We start from the raw sequence: 8,339 nt of genomic DNA on the forward strand, positions 1-8,339 counted from the left end.
CAGAAGCTCAAAATTATCGTTTTTGGAAGAAAATTATCGTACACGATTAAAACATGCGCAGGGGGGGGGGGGGGTAGTAATGGTTGGGTCCTTACCATAGACTGTAAAAAAAAATAGGTCCTTACATGCGCTTCGTGAGGCACACACGCACACTAGCCATATACAGTATATGACACTAGCACACACACGCAAGGTCTCTCGCTCCCTTTCTATGCTGTGCACGCGCTACACATGCGCGCTCTTGCTTGCTCGATCTAGATTCCGGGAGCTTTTTTAACTAATTTGCGGGCAATTCTGAAATTATCGTACATTATGGGATTTTTTGCATTATTGATCGTACATCGTACAGAAGTCAAAATTATCGTACAAATACGATAATTATCGTACGTCTGGCAACACTGGTTCAAGTTCTCTGGTGGATCCATTAACCCTCTAGGCGCCACGGTCGAGTTTACTCGACAAGATGCGGCACTGAATAAAACGGCCGATTTTGTCAAACAGGGTGTCAAATTTCCTTCGACCTCCCATCCACTAGTTGGCAGACATGTTATACTTCATCCCCAACTCAAAAAAACGTCATGCTTTTATACAAAATCTTCGAGCTAGAGCGCATTGAATCAGCGCGAACAAAAGCGGAGCTAGTGTGCGAGTGAGCCATTTTATCAGAGCAATATTGTCAACGTCAGCGACTTTTTGCATTAGATTATTATTAGGGCCCAAGCCCTGAAAGGGCGCAGAGCCCTATTGTTCTTCTAAGGGTTTTTTGTTTTTCTTCTTCTTCTTCTTCTTCTTCTTCTTTATAATAAATTTTTTTTCAAGGTTTTTGCCACTTTTGGGGGCCTTAACGTGCTCAAAAACTCTTGAAACTTTGCACACTGGTCAGAACCCGCGGCCATTAGAGCCGGACTGAAGCTGGTACCCGGGCGTGGCAGGGGGGCTCGACAGCGCCCCCTGGAATGGGGTCCGAAAACTTGGTCCATAAATCAAACACGCTTGCATGAAATAATATGAAACTCGGTACACTCATAGATCTCATCGGTTCATATATCCTTCATGCTCTGACTTTTTACCCCAGCCCAACAGGAAGTCGGCTATTTGGCGTAGTTTAAAAAACACATGCAATGGAATTTAAAATACTCCTCCTAGACGATTCAAACAATCACCACGAAACTCGGTCAGCATGAAGTCAAGACATGGAGGATGAAAAGTTGCGAGGGGATTTTTGATATCTCGAACGTTTTGGCCGTGGCGAGGAAACGAATTTATGGCGAATATTGGAAACAGGAAGTGTGTTATAACATCCTCATACATTAATTGATCTTGATGAAACTTCAGCAGTGTGTTCGCTGTAAGAGGCCGATCACATGGATGTGACTATTGTGAGTCAAAGTTATAGCGCCACCAACTGGCAGCAGGAAGTGTGTCACTTTCGAAATGCTTTGAAATCACCCTCTTATTTTTACCCGATTTGCTTCAAACTTCATCTGTATAATGTAAACACACGACAGATGTAGACCTGTGAAAGGATTATTGATAGCTTTAATACTGTCGCCATGGCAACGCTTTAAACTTTTATATTCTTTTTGGATGCATTTGAGGCTCTTAACATGCTTCAAATTGCATGAAACTCAACATGCATTTGACATTTATTGCCTAGTACACTTGTGCGAAGTTTCAGAAACGGGCGTGGTAAGGGGCTCAGTAGCGCCACCTTTAGTCAAAAATGGGGTGTTAGTTTTACCTACAGTAACCAAACTCGGTACGTATATTCTTCTCTTCGATCCGGACAACTTTCTAATTTACAGTCATTAGCTCCGACCAACAGGAAGTCAGATATTTTGGTTTGAATGTGTACTGTTTGGAGCATTTTCCCTCTGCCCCTCTGTGTGTGTGTGTGTGTGTGTGAGGAGGGGGGCTAGTTTAGTTTAACCATTTCTCTGCTGTGTGCAAAATCTCTGGCACTTTTGAGGGCCTTAACATGCTCGAAAACTCTTGAAATTTTGCATACAGTTCAGAACCCGCGGCCAACAGGGCCAGGCTGAAGCTGGTACCCGGGCGTGGCAGGGGGGCTCGACAGCGCCCCCTGGAATGGGATTCAAACACTTGTCCGTATATTAAACACGCTTGCATGAATTAATATGAAACTCGGTACACTTATAGATTTAATCGGGCCGAACAACTTTCCCTGGGTCAAGTTTTACGCCAGCCCAACAGGAAGTCGGCTATTACGGGTTGATTGGAGAACGCTTGCTCTCGCATTTGAAACACTTCTCCTAGAGAATTCATCCGATGACCACGAAACTCGGTCAGCATGAAGTCAAGACATGGAAGATGATAAATTGCCAGGGGATTTTTGATATCTCGAACGGTTTGGCCGTGGCGAGGAAACAAATTTATGATTAAAAAAGGATGCATAAAGTGTGTTATAACTTAGTTATAGTTTTACCTACAGTAACCAAACTCGGTACGTATATTCTTCTCTTCGATCCAGACAACTTTCTAATTTACAGTCATTAGCTCCAACCAACAGGAAGTCAGATATTTGAATGTGTATTTTCTCTCTCTCTGTCTCTCTGCCATTCTGTGTGTGTCAAAAGTATTCACATTCATTACTCAAGTAGAAGTATAGATACTAGGGTTTAAAATGACTTCTGTAGAAGTTGAAGTATCAACTCAAGCTTTTTACTCAAGTAAAAGTGTAAAAGTACATGGTTTCAAAACTACTTAAAGTATAAAAGTAAAAGTAATGCAAGGCAAAAAATGCCATTAAGGACATAAGCTTAGACCGCGCCAAAGGGGCCTATAGTGCACCCCACCTCCTCAAAAAAATAAATAATAATAATAATTCTAAGGCCATAATGACTATAATGTTATATATATTAAAATGTAAATGTTGAAAAACTTGTGAGGCACTAGGCTATAGCTGTATAACAGGTATACCTGTTTCAGCCACATATAAGGATTTCGGATATTGCCATCTTTGTGGGGATATTTTGACACTATAATGGTTGCGCGCACACACACACTCTCTCTCTCCCACACACACACACACACGCACTCTCTCTCTCTCTCACACACACACACACACACACACTCTCTCTCTTCTCTCTCACACACACACTCTCTCTCCTCTCTCTCTCTCACACACACACTCTCTCTCTTCTCTCTCACACACACACTCTCTCCCCTCTCTCTCTCTCTCTCTCTCTCTCACACACACACACACACACTCACTCTCTCTCTCTCTCTCTCTCTCTCTCTCTTTCTCTCTCTCTCTCACACACACACACACTCAGTCTCTCTCTCACACACACTCGCTCTCTCACCCACACGCACACACTCTCTCTCACCTCTCTCTCACACACACACGCGCGCACGCACACACACACTAACGATTATGTTTGCCACTTATCCCGCGATTGTCATACAGTAGGCAATATTGTAAAAACGGCTGTCCCCAAAGCAATATTTGACGCGATTTGCCCCGTATTCTTAAACACAAAACTGTTGATTTCTCCCTCGCTTACCGCATCTACAGTAGGTTTCCTTCGGAGGAGTTTTGCCGCTTCGCACAGACCAAATGTACAGCGCCGCGCGGACAGCCTCTCACAAGTTAGAAAGAAAACACAAAGCCAATCAGTTTAGCGATGTGTGTTCAGGAGGCGGGACTCAGATCTATTGTAGTATAATTGGCCATTTTTTGAACGACGACAAGCCAGAATGAAAACAAGCGGGAATGAAAACAAGCAGAAATGAAATAGGAGTAACGAGGCTATTTTTAAAATGTAAGGAGTAGAAAGTACAGATAATTGCGTGAAAATGTAAGGAGTAGAAGTAAAAAGTCGGCTGAAAAATAATTACTCAAGTAAAGTATAGATACCCAAAATTTCTACTTAAGTAATGTAACGAAGTATTTGTACTTCGTTACTTGACACCTCTGGTGTGTCTGTCTGTGTGGGGAGGGGAGGGGAGGGGAGGGGGGATGTGTGTGTGTGTGTGTGTGTGTGTGTGTGTGTGTGTGATTTTGGTTGGGTGACAGTTGTAGGTTACAGTTTGACAAGAGTTTATAGTTTAACAAAAGCACAATGTTGTGTTTCATTGCGAGTGTACACAAATATAAGGAAACACTTTGCATTTTGAAAGATGGTCTGTATGAACAAAATGACGGAGTATGTTTTTATGTCTCCATTGTTCGATCGAGCCTCACACACACACACACACACACACACACACACACACACACACACGCACACACACACACACACACACACACACACACACACACACACACACACACACACACACACACACACACACACACACACACACACACACACACACACACACACACACACACAGCATTCCAGCATTGCAATCTTGACATCGCAGCATGTTCATTATAGCCTTAATAAAATATAATAATAAAATAGTCAACCTTACATATAAAAATTACACTGCTCTGTTTAAATAGTCATTTGTACAGTTTGTGCCGTTCATAGTAAGCAGCGCTCCACTGTGATGTTTCCAAGCACATTTTTGCGCATTTGAAGAGGATAATTTTTCTATATTTGAACGTGAGTGTACAAAGTGTACAAAGTACAAAGCCTATAAAAAGAATAGTTTAGCATCCAAAAATGTTAATAATATATATATTATTATAATATATATAATAATATATATATGTTAAAAATAGGGGGGAAAAAGAATTTACATTATATATATATATATATATATATATATTTTTTTTTTTTAAATATATATATATATATAATTAAAGCTGCAAGCAGCGATGGAGGGCCCAAGCCGGTGGCACCGCCACCCGGTGCCTTTAGTTCCACTAAAGGCACCAGGGTGGCGGTGCCCCCGGCTTGGGCCCGCAATCGCTGCTTGCAGCTTTAATTATTATTATTATCTAATTGCATCAATAAAGCTTACCCACAATGAAGTGTTGGGTCTTCTATTCGCGGACCCTGGTTCTGAAGGGAAATATCTGCCTTCAGAAGTTGACGGTGATTATGAAAGTGAAAGTATAGCGCGTACGTTACACCAAGCACAAACGGTGAATCCTTTGCCCAATGTAGATGGTCCTTTGCCCAATGTAGATGGTCCTTTGCCCGATGTCAGTGGTGGGAACAATGTTTCCCGGGGTCGGAGTGTTCATCGCGAAGTTAGCAGGTGTGTTATTGTTGTGGGGAACGAGGCGGGAGATTTTTTTTTTTACCGCGCTAGTCATGTAGTTTGTCTTCTGACCGTGTGCCTCTCCGCAATCGCGGCGACATTATTGTGGTGAAGACTTTGTCTAAAGCTACTGGGTATGTTAGACGAGGTCAAAGTATTCATAGGACAGTTATGGGGCAACGTGGAGGTGATTTAGATCTATCTGATCATCACATTACAATTATTCAAATTATCAGTGTTAAGCATGATAATATGGTAAAATGTCACACTGTAGTAGGGTGATTTAAAAATAACATTTATTTTAAATAGCCTAAAAGTTCTTCTTTTGGCAAAATTACATTTCTTTAATAGCCTAAACCGAGGCGTTACTCCCTTCAAACTTAAATTGTCAATGTTTCATTACGTCATGTTGGAAAACAATCTTATCAGAATATATATATTTTTTACTTTTATGAAGGGCATTTCCCCCTAATTTTATTAAATGTAGGCTATGCTCAGCGCCAACGCTCCCACCACGCGCTGAAAAATTGCCTAATGTAAATCAATAATAATGCCGAATATTATTTCAGTATAGAAACACAGACATCACGGGAGTCTCCCGCATATTGATAGCGGCTCACTGATGCCCGCGAATTAGTTAAAATCTCCCGGAATCGCGAGCGCGCCCGCGAGACAGATACTGTGCTCCAAACCGCGTAGCGCGTGGACGGCAGAGAGGAAGAGAGAGCAAGAGACCGCGGCACCGCGCGTGTGTGCCTCAAGAAGCGCATGTAATATGTTTGGTGGACACAGGACAGAATGGACACAGGAACCCAACAGAACCGCCACGGTGGAAAAAGTGTATCTGAGCATGTGACTGTCTATCCGAGTTTTGTCGAGAACAGAAGGCGGCACCTAATTTAACGGAGGCGGCCGCCTCGTAATTCTCTCACAAATATTGGTGGGGACAATTTTGTCATTTTAAAATATTGATTGGGACTAGTACCTAGCGTCCCCCCCTAAACCTACGCCCATGAGATGGGGGAACAGTGTGACATGTTCATTTACAAGTTTTCCCTTCCCTGACACAATACTTCAGCTGCTGTAATCAACATCACTCAATGTGGTCTGTACCACTTAGGTTCTAACGGCTTGTTTCTTGAGCTGAACCATCAACAAAACAACTATTTTCAAACTAAATTTTCTATGGGAGTTTCTTTTACTTCCCTCGTAGGTGTGTATGTAAGCGTTACACAATTGTGAGTCATTTTTCCTCTTGTTACTATTTTTACAATCTGGAAGTGTTGTACAGTACTGTACTAGTGATGTCCTCACACTCTAGCACCTACATCTGAGGAGTGAGCTGAGTTGGTACAAGTGTGCCTTACTATAGTTAGCATTCTAACCAAACCCTGTTATCTTTTCATGTTGGTTTGCACCTCCAGACTAGCCTGGTAATACCAGACTCTGCTACTTCACTTTGCTTCGTAGACAGAGTCTGGAATGGCATAATAGAGAAGTGTTTTCTCTCTCGCTAGGGGGCGATTGTCTGAAGTTTAAAATCATTGGTTACCCGTAAGCCAATCAGATAAGTTTAGTTAGGACGTATGTTATGCGCCTGTACAGCCGCATCGAACCACAGACATCATGCATCGAACTCAAATCTATGATCGAACTTACACTGTAAACCTGCTGTAAACACATGATGATGCGAGCGAAATACCGGAGTGAACATGGCTGTAAACGACTTTTGCAGATTATGCGAAGTTATTCTACGCATCCACGGTACAATCACGGCCTCTAAACTTATTTTTGACAGAGTGAAACAAGAAAATATTTATAGCCAACTCTCAAATTTAGGATTAGATCTTTTAAACACAGCCAGTGCCGCTGCTAGCCATTTCGGTGCCCTAAGCATAATTCCTTTATGATGCCCTCTACCCCGAGAAGCTTCATGAGGCACGCGCGCGGTCTCTTGCTCTCTCTCCCTCTCTGCCGTGCACGCGCTAACCGGTTTGGAGCAGTCTCTGTCTCGCGGGCGCGCTCGCTCTAGATTCCGGAGATTTTAACTCAATATGCGGGAGACTCCCGGAACGCTATTTTTTTGGTGCCCCTTCAGCTCTTGGTGCCCTACGCACACCGCGTGGTGGGAGCGGCGGCACTGGTTCTCCATAACAGAGCGAATTGCATCCCGTGTCTCGTTTCGGTTTTCGATTTCTCTAACCTACAATGTAAACTCGGCGCTTAGCGTCTACGTCACGGCTCTCAGCCCGCCCTCTGTTCGTTGATTGGCCCGGCCGTCCGAAGGCCGGTGGAAAACTGAAAGATAGGCTGCTATCTCAGACTAACTACAGGAGCGAAATGAAATTAGCGGAAGTAGGAAGTCTACCTCCAGACCACCATACTTTTCAATTCAATTCAATTCAATTCCTTTATTGTCACATCAATAACAACACATGTGCCGTAGTGAGTGAAATTCTTAAGAGCGTGCTCCAGACAGCGCAGAATACAATTTACATAGAAGACAATATACAATTACAATTAACATATATGAGCAATATACAGATGACAATGTATAATATGCAGTATAGCTTAATATAAATAGTAACAGATAACATACTTTACAGTTTTTAACAGTGTAATGTTATACCCATTATGTACAGTATACAGATTCATATATAAATTAGGATTACAAATATACAGATATACACAGTACAGTATGTTGCGCATGATTGGTATTTCGGTGATATGGATTATTGTATTGACCAATGCAGTGCAATGTGTGCTGTGTAGTGCTGCTGCAATAAATGCAGTGTGTGCTGCTGTGGAGTCCAGTGTTGAAAAGAGGTGTTGAGTAAGTGCAATGTATGGCAATGTATGCAGGGGATATAGTGGCGTGTGAAAGATGTATCAGTTCTGGCTGTTCATTAACCTGACAGCCTCAGGAAAGAAGCTGTCTCTCAGTCGGCTGGTACGGGATCGAATGCTGCGGAAACGTCTGCCTGATGGTAACAGAGAGAACCGCCTGTGGGACGGATGGCTAAAGTCACTGATAATCTTCCGGGCTTTCCTCATACACCGCCTGGTGTAGATATCATGGAGGGAGGGAAGCTCACTTCCTACAATGTGGCTGGCAGTTCGCACGACCCTCTGCAGAGCTTTGCGATTGCCGGCAGTGCTGT

Source organism: Phoxinus phoxinus (genome assembly GCF_949152265.1).
Source record: "Phoxinus phoxinus genome assembly, chromosome: 20".
NCBI classification, from domain to species: Eukaryota; Metazoa; Chordata; class Actinopteri; order Cypriniformes; family Leuciscidae; genus Phoxinus; species Phoxinus phoxinus.